Source organism: Staurois parvus, unplaced genomic scaffold (genome assembly GCF_062004578.1).
Source record: "Staurois parvus isolate SC_StPar_1 unplaced genomic scaffold, SC_StPar_1.0 ptg000099l, whole genome shotgun sequence".
NCBI classification, from domain to species: Eukaryota; Metazoa; Chordata; class Amphibia; order Anura; family Ranidae; genus Staurois; species Staurois parvus.
Genome location: NW_028317895.1, coordinates 6,606,984 through 6,625,700, shown reverse-complemented (window position 1 = coordinate 6,625,700; position 18,717 = coordinate 6,606,984). Strand labels below are relative to the sequence as shown.

General features: G+C 44.1%; 1 long non-coding RNA gene and 1 pseudogene across 1 annotated transcript in view; both read right to left on the bottom strand.

The window, feature by feature from the left end:
• Positions 1-15,053, bottom strand: part of LOC149467849 (uncharacterized) — a 61,780-nt gene extending 46,727 nt beyond the window's left edge. Inside the window, exon 1 of the long non-coding RNA XR_016311825.1 lies at positions 14,749-15,053. This is a non-coding gene — a long non-coding RNA (uncharacterized LOC149467849). The remainder of the gene's footprint in view (positions 1-14,748) is intronic.
• Positions 15,054-16,099: 1,046 nt separating this feature from the next.
• Positions 16,100-16,260, bottom strand: LOC149467848 (U2 spliceosomal RNA; annotated as a pseudogene).
• Positions 16,261-18,717: the final 2,457 nt, after the last annotated feature.

The following is an 18,717-nucleotide window of genomic DNA, read 5'->3' as shown; positions in this document are numbered from 1 at the left end:
ATGTGCACTATAAATCCTGGTTTGCTTTGAGAAATATAACGTACGTACATTTTTTCAGGTTACAAAATGTCCTTTCATTAAGGAAAAAGATGAATTGAGCTATATTTTTCCTTTAACGTACATGGAAACCAAAATGATGACTGTGTGGCTTTTTTATATATTTGGCTTGCCCAGAACAATTTGCTCCTGTGGAAAATCTACGTATGCAGTGAAAGCTGGTTAATGTATACCAAAGAAGATTATATGTTCTTCTGCCATTTAATTGTCCATAAATCAGAAACCATTGTGCTACAAGTTGGGCTTTCAACATTTGGCAGCTTACTTATTAAAAACATGTAAGTCCAGCAATAAAAAAAAGCAGTGCCCCCAAATAATGCTCCATACTAATATCATATATAATGTATTAAATGAGATCAAATATGACCTAATTATCTCTAACACCTTTTGAACTGTATAGCCTTTAAGCGACTCAGTGGCTAAACTCAAAATCTGAAGGCCCACTCACAACAGCCTGGTCTGCAATGTTGTGTTAAACACATGCATTAATGCGCATTGCAGTGCACTTTAGTGTGCATTATGTTAAAGTAGTATATTCCATTGAATAGGCCACCTAACACGCCACAACAGACCAAAAATCATGCATGCAGCCCTGCCAACAGTGCAGCACAATGCACATTAGTGTGTTGCTGCATGTTGCACCACAACAGAAGTTGTACAAATCATTAGTAACACCTCACCTGGAATATGCAGTTCAGTTTTGGGTACCAATTCACAAAAAAAACATTGGGGAACTGGAGAAAGTACAGAGAAGGGCAACCAAACTGATAAGAGGCATGGAGGAGATCAACTATGAGGAAAGATTAGAGGAACTGAATTTATTCTCTCTTGAGAAGAGGAGATTAAGGGGGGATATGATCAACATGTATAAATACATCAGTGGTTCATATAGTGAACTCAGTGTAGAGTTATTCACCCTGAGGTCATCACAGAGGATAAGGGGGCACTCTTTACGACTGGAGGAAAAGAAATTTCATCTCCAAACCGGAAAGGTTTCTTCTCAGTGAGAGCTGTGAAAATGTGGAATAGACTCCCTCAAGAGTTGGTTCTGGCCAGCTCAGTGGATTGCTTTAAAAAGGCCTGGATTCTTTCTTAGATACACAGAATATAACTGGATACTAACATTTATAGGTAAAGTTGATCCAGGGACAGGGGCGGACTGACCATTCGAGCACTCGGGCACTGCTAATTTTTATGTAGACAATTTTTAAACTAGCATACACATTTCATAATGTAGCCTGTTGTCTACAGACCCCAACAGCTCAAGCTGAAATGTACACTCATGTGAATAAGTCATAGCAGTGACTCATTCCCCTATATTTCTTTTTCTACTGATTATGGTTCTGTCCAAGCTTTCAATAAGATTGTGTGATATGGGGTAGCTCAGGAACGACTGCCAGCCAGTTTGGTAAAAGCAAAACAGTTAATTTATTTAGTTCATGAAAACAAAAGACAGCTTACTTCAGCAAAAGTCTATAAACAGTCCCAAAAGCTGGTTTCAGAAGCTAAATCATAAGCTCACCACAATCTTCAATCCCATACAGGGGGTTAGGCTCCTCCATACAAAGGTGCCAGGCAGGCCACATTGGGGGTTCAACAGCCCGCATTTCAGTTTGTCCGAAAGCTTCGATTTGCCTTACAGCCTGTGAGTCTCTCTTTCTCCACTTCCTTGACACACCTGCCAATTTCCCTCTGCTGCCATTTAAGCCTCCCTCACCTGGGATTTAACCTCCTTGGGACCAAAGTCCTGGTAGTCTCTGCAACGGTCTCCCTTAAAGAGACCACAACGCAAATATTGGGGAAATGTATCTACCATTCAGGACACACTCCTGGTGTCCTGTACAATAGATATAGTCTGAGGGCCCATTTTCCCAATGTGCAGTGTGTTATCATGGGCCACACAAGTCCATATATTTTGATAGGGCTGGCAGGAAACCTTAAAGCAGAACTTTGGTGTATAAAAGTAAGTTTTTTCTTTATTTCAGAAGAGACATACAATGTCACTTCTCCAGTAAAGGATTCTTAATTTCCTACTTACAAACATCTTACATTATACCCTGAGCTCTGCATGTACAGCTCTGCATGTGTATGATTTCAGCATCTTCTGGTTCTCAGCATTATTGATCTCCCATGTGCATGCATACTACATGGCGCTATAATAGATCTGTTCTCACTTTAGACATGTGGGGATATGTACATCATTTAATGCTATATTGTGAACTTATTAGTCTTTATCTATACTTATCTAGGGATCTGTATAGTTATTATCAGTCGTGTCATAAATTTAACTTACAAATGCTAAATATTATTGCCACTTTCTTTTCTCTTTCTAGCAGGGCATGTCTACCATTCACATCCGTCTTTAATATCTGCTTGGAAAAAAACCTTTTTATTTTTTGTTGAAGAAATATATTTTGGGGTAACAATTCACCATATCATATTTACATGTAATAAATATAATCACTACATTACCGTGACACAAAACAATGTCTGTTTTCATTATTTAGGCTTGCAATAAAATTAAAAAAAAAATAGTATTCAGCAGTTTTACATGGTATACCACTAAAGTAGAACCCCCAACCAAAACTTATTTGATTAGGATGGGAAAAAGCTAAAACCTCTGTTAGGTTACATAGTTAGTCTGGTTGAAAAAAGATGCAAGTCCACCTAATTCAACCAATAAAAAGGATACAAATAAAGGTGTTTAATGTTGTCTGTGTCCCATTTGTAGAGACCATTCCCCACTTCCTGCTCTGACATTTGGAGATTACATCTTAGTGCAATAGACTTGAATAGGCTGTTTCCCTGCTATGTTGCAGGTAGATGGGAAGACCATTTACTTCTGCTGTCATCTGCTGCACAGGCCCAGAGTTGCTAAGATTTTGCCTCCCAGCATTGCAGGGTTGTAGACAGGCTACCACAGCATGAGTCGGGAATGGGTCATGATCTATGTTAGGAAAGAACTTGCATATACTTGTAGTCTTAGAGTATCTATAGGCCCACATCAAAGATGAAAGTGAAAGGAAGATGTGTACTATTTATAGAGAAAGATATAGTCCTCACACTGACGGCTGAGCCTGGTGAGTGATTGCAAAGATGTCCAGGAGTTTTCCCTTCTTTCTTTCTCTTGGGAAGAAACATAGGGTCCTCTAATCTCTTCATGTGACCACTGTATCTCCTACAATTGCTTTTCTGTATCAAAAACCATTGCAGTCTAAGCATGGGATGGATTCAGGTGGTCAGCCAGGAGAACTGTCTGTTGAATACCCCAAAAGTGCCCAGGTGCTTGAAACCATCAGCACCCACACAAAACTGCTCCTTTCTGTTTTATTTGCCCGTTTAAAGTTTGTAGGCAGTACATCAATGATAACCATAATTGTAAGAATAATGAACAAGATAAGATGTCAACAATCAGAATCATAAAAACATTAAAGTATAACTAAAGGCAAATTTGTTTTTTAGTTTTAGATAGAGTGGAGATAGACTATAAACCCTGTTAGGTTGTTATTATTGCAGAAAGTATACGAGCGCTAGGTAGTGCAGGAAAGAGCAGATGACATAAAGGCAAAACCTCTTAACCTTCATAAAATTCAATAATAAATATGCAGCGCTAAAATTCGAATGACACCAATGATATAAAGAAAAATATTTGCGCTGTGAGGAGCTGAGGTTAAATTGAAGTGCAATGAACATCTGCGAACGTTATATTGTGCAGGTGGTGAATTTCAATAATAAAGTGTTACAAATATGCACATAAGTCCCAAACTCCATACAAACCATGACTCCAGTGATGTGTAAATAAGTGTAGATTGCACTAACCAGGCATCGCAATCATATGCGCATTTGAGTACTTAAACCACTCCTGGTCCTCTGGGTATAGAAAGATGAACATCCACAGATCAACTGGCCAACCAGCAGAAGGACAAATAATTGTAGGGTCATCAGCCTCCAGGGATCAGGAATCACTCAGCCATCCACCAGGGGGATCACACTCCAGGTACCAGGTATCATGAATAACCACCAGGGGGACCTCTCTCAATGGCAGGTGCAGAGCAGTGACAGAATCCACCTTAAGGGGGGGGCTCGCAATCAAACGAGCCCAAACAGAAATTTAGTGTGAATACAGCAACCAAGATGGTCGCCGGCCTGTCACGTGTCACGTGGATGTCATGTGTCGCTCCTGAATCAACACACCATGCCTGTAAACATGAGGTGCAACGTTTGGATTGAAAAACATATTCATTATCTGAAGAAAAATCCATTTCTTCCTTCACACTTCTGGCCTTTTGTAGTTTAGTTTGTTTTTGCATTCTGACTTTCCAGATTCTGCAATCTGCTTTTAAATCTTGTTTCTTACACACAAAGCATTCATGCGTTTTTTTGCTGCATGTTACTGTTTTCTATTCCCATTTTTCATCTTTGAAGCAGACTCTGCAACAGAAGCACCATCACTATTAATGCTTTCTGTTTTATGTTTATATTCATCTACAAGCTTGCTCCTAACATATTCCAGTGTCAGTTCATCATCTGGGTGTGCATCAAGTGCTGCGACAAGTGTTTCATAGCTTTCTGGTAAACTGCTAAGTAATAGTGCTGCAACATGAAAATCTTTTATTCTCCTATACCTCTCAGGCGTTCACCCATTTCCAAGGTGTACCTTATGTAATCCTGCATACCCTGGCCTTTCATCAGCTTGGTTTAGTATAGCGTTCTAATCAAATATAGTTCATTGCTGATATTAGCTCTTTCATACACCTTTTTTAATCCTTACCACATTTCATTAGCAGTTTCACACTTACATATACTTTATGTATGATTTGACCATCTTCTATGCTAAGAGAGATTGTGCTCTGATCTTTCTGATCATTTTCTATCCACTCATCTGAAGGGTGTTCTGGCTTGACTTCATTTATACATTTCCACATACCCTCTATTATTAGCAGCATTTTTATCTTGAATTTCCAAGACTGGTAGTTCTGGTTTGTCAGGTTTTCAAATAAAAGCTTTGTTGCAGCCGTGTTACTGGCTATTTTCTTTAATTCTGTTACAGTCTTCTTTCTGTTGCTGTGTATTGCCCTCATTTGCTGTAGTCAGCTATGACTGGGCCCAGAACCTGTACGAAATTCTCTATATAGCCATACTGAACAGACAGTGCACAGCCCACATGTGCTTTTTCTTTTTCACTGCAACAAGGAAACAGGAAACTTTATTTTGAGAAAAGACATACAGTATACCATAGATGAAGCTTCAAATGTATAAACACTGCCATCTATAGGTTGAAGAATATATTTCTACTGAATACTGATGTAGTTGTTGCACAACATACATGAACACTGTATTCCAACAATTTTCTGCAGTGTAAGTTGCTGAAAGGAAGGACTGATATGGACTTATGTTGCCAATCATGGATTTACTACATGTTATGGATTATTGCTACCAAGTTATGAATCTACTGCTAATAATAGACTGTTGCCTTGCAAAGGACTTTTAGTGGATTTTACTGCCTAACTTAGGTATGACTACCTCATGAAGCACAACAGCAGGAGAATTTGTCAGGAATTTGTGTTGGAGATGTCTTGGAGAACTTCAGAGGTCTAATGAGCAGAGTAGCTGTTCTAAGGTGGCTATGGTGTAGTTGCTAATAACTGCCATAATTGTGTCCAGTGCTTAAGCAACTAACCAGTCAGGAAGTGGATGACATGCAATGGGTGATGGAAACTCTGGTAGTGAAAGGGCTTGATGTTTGGCCCTTTTACTGGCAACTGGTTTCCCCACATGCTGGGACCGAATTCATGGCACACAGTCAGTAGGGACCTAGCCTACGAGTCACGACAAATGTAGTGGGGCCTCAAAATGAGAACAAGCATGGGTTTATGAGTAAGTGTGCTTCCTGTATCCAATCTGCTCTCTCAGTGCAGTCAGAACATTTCTTTTCAGCCTATATATCCATGCAGCACACTTGACCCAAGTGTTGTTCTATACATAAACTGTTATAATATTAATAAACTAGTCATATTTTCCATGTATTTTTTTTCTCTTTTGTTTAACTACATTAATTTTTTTATAACTGCCTACAGAGCAGCTTTAACCCTTTGGCAGCCAACTACACGTCCCATACATCATGGCTTTCAAAGGGTTACAACAAGTTGATGGATACCACAGTGTCCTGGGCTCTCCAACTCCTTCTGGGAACTCTAAATCACAAAAAAAAAAAAATCTGTCAGGATGGGAACATCAGTTCCTTGATGTCTTCTGCAGATCGTGAGTGTCACGTACCTGATGGGAGACTGAGTTGATGAGGTCGGCCTCACTTGTGTCCCTAGCCCTGACCCCACTGAGGTTGGAACAGGGGGAGTCTAGGGACCAGGGGGACAAGAGCACCAGGAGTTGTTGCTTGTGGCTCTTGCAGATGATGGCCTTGGTAGACTGAGTATCCACTGATTTAGGGCACAGTAGCAATAGAGCAGGCAGGTTCTGTGGATAGCCGGATGTGCAGCAGAGCACGGTAGGTAGCCAGGAACAGGACTGGAGCAGGGTCAGACAAGCCAGGGTCATAAACAGTTGGGCAGCACAGTACCAAATCAGAAGAGAAAGGAACCAGGAGCAGGAGAGCAATCGGAGTCGGGTCAGGAACAAACCGCGTCAGCAACAAAGGGAACGTCAGGAACTAGCAGGTAACAGGGGGAGCTGAAAGACCAGTCAGCACTGAATCAGCACCGAGGTGCTCTTTAAATAGCCTGCCCAGCGCCGACAGGCGCGCCTGGGTCCTAGTGCCTGTCCGGCGCCGTCATCGGTGACAGGTGCGCCTGGGTCCTAGTGCCCGCTTTCCTGTATGCCTTGTCGGAATCCTGCACATGTGCAGATTCAAGCGCTGCGGCGATCTTCTCATTCCCTGATAGTGAGCCTGGAAGCCAGGTTCAGAGCTGTAAAAATCCTGGCTGCAAATCTGGGTAAACAGCATATCAAGCACAGTCTGTGCTCGATTGGTTGGTGCAGAGGGCAGGGGAGACAGTGGGGTCTAATAATGGTCTTTTTTTGTTTGTTTAGCAAAAAATAAAAACCCCAGTGGTGATTAAATATCGCCAAAAGAAAGCTCTATTTTTCTAAAAAAATGATAAAAATTTAGTTTGGGTACAGTGTTGCATGACCACACAATTGTCATTCAAAGTGCAACAGCGCTGAAAGCTGAAAATTGGCCTGGGCAGGAAGGGGCCAGTAAGCAAGTAGTTAAAAGATAAGTTCACCTTTTGACAAAAAAAAATAAATGCACATTTTTTTGCAGGTAAAAAAATGTGCATTTATTATTTTTTGTTGCAGGAGCCTGTAAAGCATTGCACCAGCAAGCAGATCGCTGATGCCATGCAAATCTCCTGTAGACCTGTCAATATATCTGCTTGCCCATACATCCCTTACGGGCAAGCAGATACACTGACAGGAAGAAGCAAAGGATGTCGGTACTTGTAGTAGATTCATTCACAGAACCTTTAAAAAGTAACAGCTGGGGCGTGGCTTGGGCATGGAGGAGTGAGGAAACATGGTGCCAGAGTTCCTCACAGACCACCACATCTTAAGCCTGCTACGGGGTTTCCCGTGGCTAATCCAGAACACCCTGCAATGTCCCACTGCCACAGAGCCTCTTCCCAGGCCCAGGGGACTGCCACTCCCAGCTGGGGCTCCAAAAAATTATTTTTTGGAGAGAGCGGGCGGATGAAGGGGGAGGCCTCCAAGATGGCACCAGAGCGGGAGTGGAGACACGATGCTGCAGCTACATTCAGCATTCCCTACTCCCAGGAGTGCTGCCGATTGCATGCCCCCATTGAGAGACTCAACCGCCCCAGCCTCTCCCCGCTCAGTGACCTCTCAGGACCAGAGCTCCAACATTATGGACATCATAGGGGATCGAGACCAAAAACAACATATTTGGTCTCTCTCCACCGGAGAGGATCTAGAGCGCTTTGCTTGTAGAATGGAGAAGGCCCTTAAACAAGATATTGCAAAGTCAAAGATGAACACTATGCAACTTTGCAATAGGCTAGAAACACTGGAGAAAAAATTTTAAGAAACCATCCCAGGGCTATCGTCATTTAAAGACAAATGTGCAGCGCAAGATCAGAGAATTGAGGCTCTCCTTTGCCAACTAGATGACTGTGAGAACTGCCGCCGTTCCAATATTTGTATCCGTGGGTTGCTGGAGGCCATGGCGGCAAGGGATATTGTTCCCACTCTCCAAGGCATATTCAGAGAAATCGTAGGCCTCTTCTCCGATTCAGCTGAAATTGATAGGGCCCATAGGGCTCTTCACCCTCCTTTGCGAGATGAGTCCAACCCCAGGGACATAATTTGTAAGCTACATATATACACAGTCAAAACCCATCTATTCTTCTATCAGGACCTCTTGCACCACACGTTAATGCAACGCAGGGCTCTGTACCCCCTCTTGGATGCTCTGGCGCTACGTACAGATGGGGGGTTCCCCTTTATCCTTCAAGCAGAGAGATGGCAAATCTGTGATATTACACACTAAGGATGACCTCCCACATTTTCTTACTCAGCGGGAGCTTGAACATATGGACTTCCCTGACTGGCGCTATTCCACTGACATTCCTGTACCCACGGCTCACCCGCCCTGGCTACCTGCAAGATCCAAGGGCCTTTCCAGCGCTCTTCATCCAGGACCCCACCACCTGCCTCATCCGGGGGTGACTGAGGAGATGTCATTGCTCTACCATTATTGTGCAGTGCCTTCTTACTTTATTGCCTTTTCCAAACCGACTTATTGAATGGTGGACCTAAGGAACCTTGATACTGTCCTCCCCTGGGGAGGGTTACAGGGTTGGGGGGGTTCCTCCCTCCCCTCCCCCTCTCCCTCCTTTCTATTTCCATGTGTTCCTGTCTGATGCCTGTTGATCTGTCTCCTACGATACCTGTATTTGGATTAATATAAGTCCTGGCACAGACTGGGTTGTGATCGCAGCAGGGACTTTATGCATATATCCCTGCCATATGTTTTTACTTCATTTTGTATATGCTAATGTGTTGGAGGCAGGAGCACTAATGTACCCTGTATGTCCGACTACGTTTCCCATGTAGGGTTACCCCATTTGGGTGATTGCCCCTTAGAGGGTGCCTTGCCCCACCTTGGTAGCCTGGTCCTTTTGGACTTGCTTCCTGGGTTGGGCAAGCAGTACTTTGTCAGTGGGTGGCCACTTGTGAGCCCTAGGGCCCTGCTTACATGTTATCATATGATCCCTGTAGCATTTTTCATTGTTAATTTTTTTCTTTGTACTTCCAGGGTACACTGCTGTTGAAAACCACATCTAGGCTGGGTTAATCCATTTGGTCACCTGGACAGTGTTCTTTATATTCGCCATGGCTACGGTTAAGGTAGTGTCTTACAATGTACGTGGTCTCTGTTCTCTCAAAAAGCGCAATAGGCTATGGTTAGAGATGAAGCGGTTAGGGGTGCATTTACTATTCTTGCAGGAAACGCATTTTACCCATACTTCGGAGCCCAAGCTTCGACCCATCTTTTCTCTCACTGGTACCTAAGTAACTCCCCGATAGCAAAGTCTCAGGGCACTGCAATTGCTATTCATAAACACTTACCTTTTCAACCTGATGATCACTATGCTGATTCTCAGGGTCGTTATGTTTTCCTGAAAGACACCATAATGAGTCAAAAGTACACCTTCACTACACTACACGCACCAAATTCTCAACAGCTTACCTTCCTTGACTTGGTCCTGAAACTTTTGGCTGACTTTAGGGAGGGACAATTGATCATAGGTGGGGACTTTAACGTTTGCCCAGATCCCTCTTTGGATTTTTCCTAAAAACACCCAACCCATTCCTATGCTTTTCTGGAACACTTCTGCAAATCTCTCCAAAATAGGGCTTTGGTGGATGGCTGGAGGGTTCTACATGCGTCTGAGAGGGACTACAGCTATTATTCCAAGGTACATGATACCTATACTAGAATTGACCTACTGTTTGTGGATCAAAACACTCTAGATCTTTTAACTGATTCTACTATAGAACAGATCACCATCTCTGACCATGTCCCAGTTATGGCTTCTCTCCTACTACCCCAATCTGCAGCCAGAGCAAGGATGGCTAAATGAGCATCTTTTGGATGATGTTGTTGCAGTGGCAAAAGCCTCAGACACTCTAACGCACATTATTTTGCTGAGAATAATACTGGGAAGGTCAGCGATGGTGTTCTTTGAGAGGGCCATAAGATGGTTGTCCAAGGTACTCTCATTGCTCAGGGCTCCAGGCTTAAGAAAGAGAGGCAGGCAGACTTTCATCAAGTCCTTTCTGCATTACAAAATGCAGAGCTGCAACATAAGCAACAGGCTGACTCCGACACTCAGAGATGCTTGATGGAATTACGCAAGCTCTTCTTTAAACTTTTAGACAGCCGTATTTGCCGCTGACTTCGGTATGTCGTGCATCAAAATTATGAACACGTTGGAAGGATGCTTGCTAGGGCACTGCGTAAATGTCGCGCTTCCACCCTTCTTCATAAACTCCATTCCCCCTCAGGGTTCAAGACGCACCACACTTCAAAAATTGCCTCATTGTTCCACGACTATTACACAGCCTTGTATGATTTGGACTCTTCTTTCTCTCCTTTAGATGCCTTGCAGAAAAAATCCTGTATTGAGGCCTATCTCTCCTCTTCGGGACTGCAGGCCCTTTCCTCCGAACAACGGGCAGAACTAGAACAACCTATCTCCCCTGAGGAGCTGTTAGCGACTGTGAAGACCCTACCAAATGGGAAAGCCCAGGGACTGACGGTTTCACTAAAGCTTACTATATGAAGTTCTTTCCTCTGCTCCAACCCCATTTGTGTAGGTACTCCCTAGCTTCCCAAGGTCACATCCCTTCAAGTGGCTTATTAGCACACATTACTGTCCTCCCACAGGAAGGAAAGGACCTCACTCTGCCTAATTCATCCCGACCAGACGGGATTTATTGTGGGACATGAAGCTAGAGATAACTCCATCAGAGCAATCCAGCTTGTTCACTGGGCACGTACGTATGATCATCTCACTTCCTATCTAATTCTTTTAATTGATGCTGAGAAGGAGTTCAATAGGGTGGATTGGAGTTTTCTTGGGTCTACCTGGTTCATCATATGTTAAGCTGGATTGCCGCACTTTATACCTCCCCAACTGCACAGGTCAAGGTTAATGGGTCCCTCTCTGCGTTGTTCCCCATCAGGAATGGCATGAGATAGGGGTGTCCATTCTCCCCTCTCCTGTTTGCTCTAATCCTGGAACCCTTACTTTGGAAAATCCAAGCTAACCAAAACATCATGGGAGTTCTGGTAGGCTCCATGGAGCACAAACTCTCAGAATACACAGATGATATCCTTTTTCATGTCACAGACCCCACTACCTCACTGCCAAACCTGCTGGAGGAACTAACTGCCTATGGCCAAGTGTCCAACTTTAAGATCAATTACGCAAAATACGAAATTTTACTGATTACTATACCTCCGAATCTCGCTTCCGTCTTGAAGGATGCCTTCTCATTCACCTGGACACTTAACTCTCTACTGTATTTAGGTATCCACCTCACTGATCGCGTACATTCCCTTTATGCCTCTAACTATGCCCCTTTACTGGGTAAATTTCAGGCATGGGATGGGATGACATTTACATGGATAGGTTCATATTAATATTATAAAAATTACCATTTTGCCTGTATACTTTTCTTCATGCAGATGGTACCTGTCTCCCTGTCTAAACCCTTTTTCTGGAGCTTCGTCATCATTTTACCTTGTTTGTTTTGGGTGGCAAGAGGCCACAGTTGGCCTGGGGTATATAGAAATGGTCTAAACGGATGGGGAGTTTGGGTATGCCTAACATACAACTCTTATTACAGGGCAACTGCACTTCAGTGGATTCTTAACTGAAGATTTCATGTTTCCTCCAAGCTCTGGGTTTCCCTTAAAAAATCTATAGCGGGCCAGAACTTGTCCTACGCACCTTGGTCCCATCAGGCACTAGGGGTTTCTCAAATTGGGTCTCTCCATTGACCACCCGTTCTAGCATTCTGGGATAGGCTGAATAGGTCACTATCACTGCCCCCCCCCCCCATTTCACCATTGGCACCGGTAGGGGGATTCCCGTGGTTTCCGCCAGGGGAACAGTTTTCCTATTTTGGACCATGGGTAAGGGATGGAATTATTAGTTTGTCTCATTTTATGGAAGGAGGTACTCTGGCCTCTCTTACCTATCTTAGTGTGTGCTTTGGTTGCTTCCCTTTTGATTTCCGAAACCACTTCCAGTTACGCCATTTCTTTTTCACACAGACTCACCTTACGCAGATTAGGCCCACCCTCAAAAGCTTCAAGCGCCTGTGGGCTTCCAGAGACCCCGTCCCATATATGATATCAATCCTCTATAATTTACTTGCTTTTGCTACCTCCATTTCTAAACCGATATATATTAGGGAATGGGAACGAGACCTCCAGTGTAAGTTTACTGACAAGCAACTGCAACTCCTACAGTATACCGATTGACACATTCAAATTCTATTGACACTAAGACTCAGAAGAATAACTATAAATTTCTGTCAAGATGGTACCGTATGCTCATCACACTTGTCCGGATCTACCCCTCCGTTGCTGACCACTGCTGGAGAGTCTGTGGACAGACAGGTACATTCCTCCACATTTGGTGGGATTGCCTTGTGCTTTCGCCTTTCTGGGTGGTCATCCGAGACCGCATAGCAGGGATTTTAGACATAGATTTCCCCCTATCTCCTGAACATTTTTTGCTTCACACTCCCACTATGCCTATTGGATTGGGAAGGTGACGGAGATCATGGAGGCTGAGGAGTGGATTGCCACATGTAAGGGTACCCAAGACCACTTAAACACTATATGGGCATCCTGGCGGCACGACGCCTTCAGATCACTTGCACTCTCCTACAGCTTAGATTTAGCTCTGCTGGATGCCACCTTCGGACAACTTGTCCATGCACATCAGCAATCATGATTTTCCCCTCCTGCCGCTATCACCTTTAGGAGGTGGTAGTTGGGGCTTCCTTTTAATTGTGCCTATTGACACCTTTTACCTTTCAGCTCCAGAACTAGATGTGGTTGACATGTTTGTGTTTACGTATTGTAATGAGATCTCATATTGGCTACCCTGGATGCCTTCATTTGGTCTTTTTTGTTTTAGTTTTTGTCTCAAGTTAGTTTATTATGCTATCTTTTAAGCTTGAATGCCAGAGGCATCGGAAGACTGGAGCTTGCCTCCTTGGTTATGATTCTTCCTGCTCATATTGATTGAGACACATCTATTTGATTTTCTATTTACTGTTTTTTTACCCTAAATAAAGATTACATTAAAAAAACAAAAAAAACAACAGCTTGTATGGGGAACTTCTCTCAATACTGCTGTCAAAGGAAGGGGGGAAAGGGGGAAACAGGCAGCTGCTGCAGCATTAGGAACATGTTACATGTTCCACCCTAAAAATGGGTGGAACATGTAACATGTTCTCAAAAGTAAACGTATCCTTTAAAAAGTGTTAAAAGTAAAATATGAAAAAAAAAAATGTAAAAGCACCCCTGCTGCCCCCCACACACACAAATTCAGATGCACTCATTGGGAAAGCACATGTATGTAAATGATGAAAAATTACTGTTATTTCTAAACTGATCATCAATAAAAGGCAGCTTTTCATCGTTTTGCAGGCGAGCACAGTTTTGAGGCCTGACATATTTGGTATCTATTTACTCAACATAACCTCATCTTATATTTTGTAAAAAAAAAACGTTTGCTGAAAAAATAGGTTTGATCAACAGTTGTGCAAATAGCATGCAGCGTAAAATATTGCAACTTCCATCTTTTTATTCTACAGATTCTTTGCTTTCAGAAAATATATGTTTTAAAGGTTTAAGTAATTTTATAGCCAAAAATGCCAATTTTAACGTGCACAAAAAAATGCCGTAAAAAGAATAACTTAAAGCAAAGCTTTTTTTAGTTTTAGATAGAGTGAAGAGAGATTATAACGTGTTAGGTTTCAATTGCTGCCTGTGCTCCTTTAGGCAGATTTACCTTATTTGTCCTGTATCACAAGGGTACTACATTTTGGGTTGTCACCAGAACAGGGGAAGATGGGAAATCTTTCAATGCAGATACTAGTTCTGGTGACATTGGTGACAGGGATTTCCTCCAAAACTGAAATGAAAGTTTACTAATGGGCCACAGAGGGCAAAAAATTGACAGAAGTTACACACACACTCACACACCCAAATTAAAAAATATATATTTTGTCTCATTTAAAAATTTGGATAGCATTTTCCTTAAGCTCTGACTGTACCATTGTGGAGATGACACAAATAAAAAATCACAGTAAAATTACCAAGCAGTACTAAAGACAGATCAAAGTGTTGTCAATAGAAATGTCTATCAATGCCATAGTGAAAATGCCCACAATTGCTATGGTGAATATTAATCAAAATGGCTATAATAGAGTGCAGCTGTTCCATAGTGAGAGCATTACTGTATAGATGTCATCAGTTTCATAGCAAGAATGTAGGAGGAAACAAAAGCAGAATGATGATGATAGACAAATGGTGTTCAGTGTTCCGGCCCATTAAAAAAATCTACTTTAGACACAGGAATGTAAATATGATCATTTTGCAGGTATGGTTGATCATGTTTTACCTACCCTAGTCTGCAGGTCTAGTGATGAATTCAGCACACTGTATAGCTACTCAGTCTGGAGCCAAGGAAGGCCCACTATGTTCACCAACTATTCTTTGATGGCCCTTTAATCACATTTTCAGTCTTCAATCTTCAGTCTATTTTCTATCCATTTATATCCCCCTTTGTCATATGTTCATCCACTGACAACCACTTTTTTCTTGTTTCCACTTTTGTTTAGCAGGGTATGTCCATTCCTAGGTCAATGTTTTAATAGGTGCTTTGATTTCAAGGCCTCAGATTCACTACACTGAGAACCCATGATTTCCTCTTCCACTACTATGTGTCTTCAAATGAAAAGGATAGGTCCAGGCATTACTTACATTTAATGTATCTCCAAACCTCCCACTCCCCCTCTAGAGTATGTTCCAGTGTGTTGTTTTTGTTTACATTGATACTGTAGCAAGAAACTGCTTTATTTATGCCCTTTGACATCATCACTAGGCATCTACTGGGAGATCAATTTCCACTGACGTTTGCACGTCCCCTGAGCTATTTTTTTTTTTTTTTTTTAAGTCCGCAAACGTGCAACTATAACGAAAAAACCCGTAAGTGTTTCACAAAAAAGTGCAAGTGCAAAAACACCACACAAAAAGTGCACTTAGGGGTGTGCTGTGTCCTACCCCTAAAGGGGCTTGGACCGCTTACCCTGATCCCCCGGGGCACGAAGCTCCTGACGGGGACAAGGTTCCCACTTGGTCCTCCTGGCCAAAAGGCCTGGTGGACCACCGTTCCCTATGCCCAGCCGAAGCCGGACATTCAGTACTAGGCAAGGGGACTCTCCCGAAGAAGAGTCCTCTAGGGATCAGGGGAGGAAGGAACCGTATGGCCACACATCCTCCCCCTAGACTTCAGGGTAGGCCCGAGGACCCACACCCTCCATCCGTGAAAAACACACACATAAGGCAAAGAAAAAAGTGACAAACGTGGGAGTGCATAATAAATAAATAAATAAAGTAAAGTAAATAAAATAAAAAAATGGTACCGTGCCGAAATGTGCACAGACCAGGCCCTGAGGCCCGTAGCAAAAATTGCCCTGGACTTAGCCAAAAGACCTGGTCCTTAGGGCGCTGTGCAAAAAGAGGTGAAAAACAGTGGCCATGTGTCATCTTCACACCGTGGGGTCCCACACCCAAGTGTTACTAGTGACACCCCTGAGGCGACTACTCAGGGGGCACTGAGTTTGCGGACTTTTTGCGTCCCCAGCCCCAGGCCAGACCAAGGTAGATCCGTCCAAATCAGGAGGTACTGGGTCTTTCCAGTCTTCTCAGAGGAATTACTCCCGGGGCCCCAGCTTAACTCGTGGCGCTCCCCGGTTTCTGTCCCTCCGGTACTAGCCTTCCGGACCCCCATCATACCAGTGAGAGTACTATACAACAACCATCCCCGCAAAGCTAGAATGGTCGGGAGCACCCCCACTGGACACTGATAAGAACAGATACTACACTTGATCTTAGCCAAAAGGCCAAGAAGCGAGCGTCCCCTGAGCTATTTTTTTTTTTTTTAAAGTCCGCAAACGTGCAACTATAACGAAAAACCCGTAAGTGTTTCACAAAAAAGTGCAAGTGCAAAAACACCACACAAAAAGTGCACTTAGGGGTGTGCTGTGTCCTACCCCTAAAGGGGCTTGGACCGCTTACCCTGATCCCCCGGGGCACGAAGCTCCTGACGGGGACAAGGTTCCCACTTGGTCCTCCTGGCCAAAAGGCCTGGTGGACCACCGTTCCCTATGCCCAGCCGAAACCGGACATTCAGTACTAGGCAAGGGGACTCTCCCGAAGAAGAGTCCTCTAGGGATCAGGGGAGGAAGGAACCGTATGGCCACACATCCTCCCCCTAGACTTCAGGGTAGGCCCGAGGACCCACACCCTCCATCCGTGAAAAACACACACATAAGGCAAAGAAAAAGTGACAAACGTGGGTAAGTGCATAATAAATAAATAAATAAGAGAAAGAAAAAATAAAAAAGTGGTACCGTGCCGAATTGTGCACAGACCAGGCCCTGAGGCGTCCCCTGAGCTATTTTTGATTGAAAAGATACTTTTATTGCAGAAGCATCAAAAACAACATGTTACGTGTAATCGGGGCACATCTCACCCTGTACTGCGACGCAGCGCACCACATAGCAATACAGTTCCAAGCATACGATAAATACAGTCAGGCAAATAAATACATTCGCTCAGCGGTATGATGCCTGACGTGATGTGCGCGGAGGATGAATCCCCCGGACCACCACGTCATGCATGACGCCGCTTACCCCAAAAACTGTAGCATCCTAATACAATATACATTTCCTAGTCACTATGTCATGCACGATAACGATAACTGAAAAACACGGTCAACAATAGGCATCAGGTGTGTGGGGGGGGGGGAAGGGGGAGGAAGGGGGAAACACAGGCCCGAAGCTTTATTGAAGGGACAAAGACACGCAAGGGGGAGTAGGGGGAAGGGGGAAATCTTCAGACGTCCTCTTCCTCCTTAAAGTCCATCAAGGAATAGTCTCTGAGCAGACTGAGGGTCAGTCTGCGGCAGTCCTCAATGGACATCCTCTCCCGCTGGAGGGTGAGGCGCTTTCTGGCGCACCATAAAGCGTCCTTAAAACAGCACAGCACCCGCCAGGCGCTGTCAATGTCCTCCAGAGAAAAGGTTCCACAGAACAGTCCATTCAACACCCCAAAGTGAGTGATGGCTGTCTGTGGCACAAAGTCCTTGAGTTCAGGTTCCAGGGTGAGCTATTTTTTGATTGAAAAGATACTTTTATTGCAGAAGCATCAAAAACAACATGTTACGTGTAATCGGGGTACATCTCACCCTGTACTGCGACGCAGCGCACCACATAGCAATACAGTTCCAAGCATACGATAAATACAGTCAGGCAAATAAATACATTCGCTCAGCGGTATGATGCCTGACGTGATGTGCACGGAGGATGAATCCCCCGGACCACCACGTCATGCATGACGCCGCTTACCCCAAAAACTGTAGCATCCTAATACAATATACATTTCCTAGTCACTATGTCATGCACGATAACGATAACTGAAAAACACGGTCAACAATAGGCATCGGGTGTGTGGGGGGGGGGGAAGGGGGGGAGGGGGGAAACACAGGCCCGAAGCTTTATTGAAGGGACAAAGACACGCAAGGGGGAGTAGGGGGAAGGGGGAAATCTTCAGACGTCCTCTTCCTCCTTAAAGTCCATCAAGGAATAGTCTCTGAGCAGACTGAGGGTCAGTCTGCGGCAGTCCTCAATGGACATCCTCTCCCGCTGGAGGGTGAGGCGCTTTCTGGCGCACCATAAAGCGTCCTTAAAACAGCACAGCACCCGCCAGGCGCTGTCAATGTCCTCCAGAGAAAAGGTTCCACGGAACAGTCCATTCAACACCCCAAAGTGAGTGATGGCTGTCTGTGGCACAAAGTCCTTGAGTTCAGGTTCCAGGGCCCCCAACAGGGCCTGAGCAAATGAGCACTCCCAGAAAACGTGGTAAGACGTTTCCTCATGGATGATGCAGAAGGGGCAGTGTCTGTATCTGCTCAGGTTCCTGGCATGCATAAATGTCCTGAGAGGCAGTCCCCCCTGGATAGCCATCCATGCCAGGTCTTTGTGCCTGTTGGTGAGGATGTTTGAAGAAACATTCCTCCAGACCACCTTGCAGGTGTCCGAAGGCAGGCCTGGAACCGACTCCAAAATGTCGCTGGCTCGGATGAGCTTGTAGATAGTCTTTGGCTTCCACAAGTCAGGCTTGACTCCCTGTAGCCCTTGCTCCCTGATGAACTTGAAAGTATCCAAGTAGTACCAAGGAGTGTCCCAGTTGTAGGGGATGGAACTATCCCAAGTGTCCCACCCCAGGGACCTCCAGAGAGGCAACAGGAAGAAGCGAGACATTGCGTTCCCGCCAGAGTCCATAGTCCGTCTTGGCAAAGTTCTGCGGAT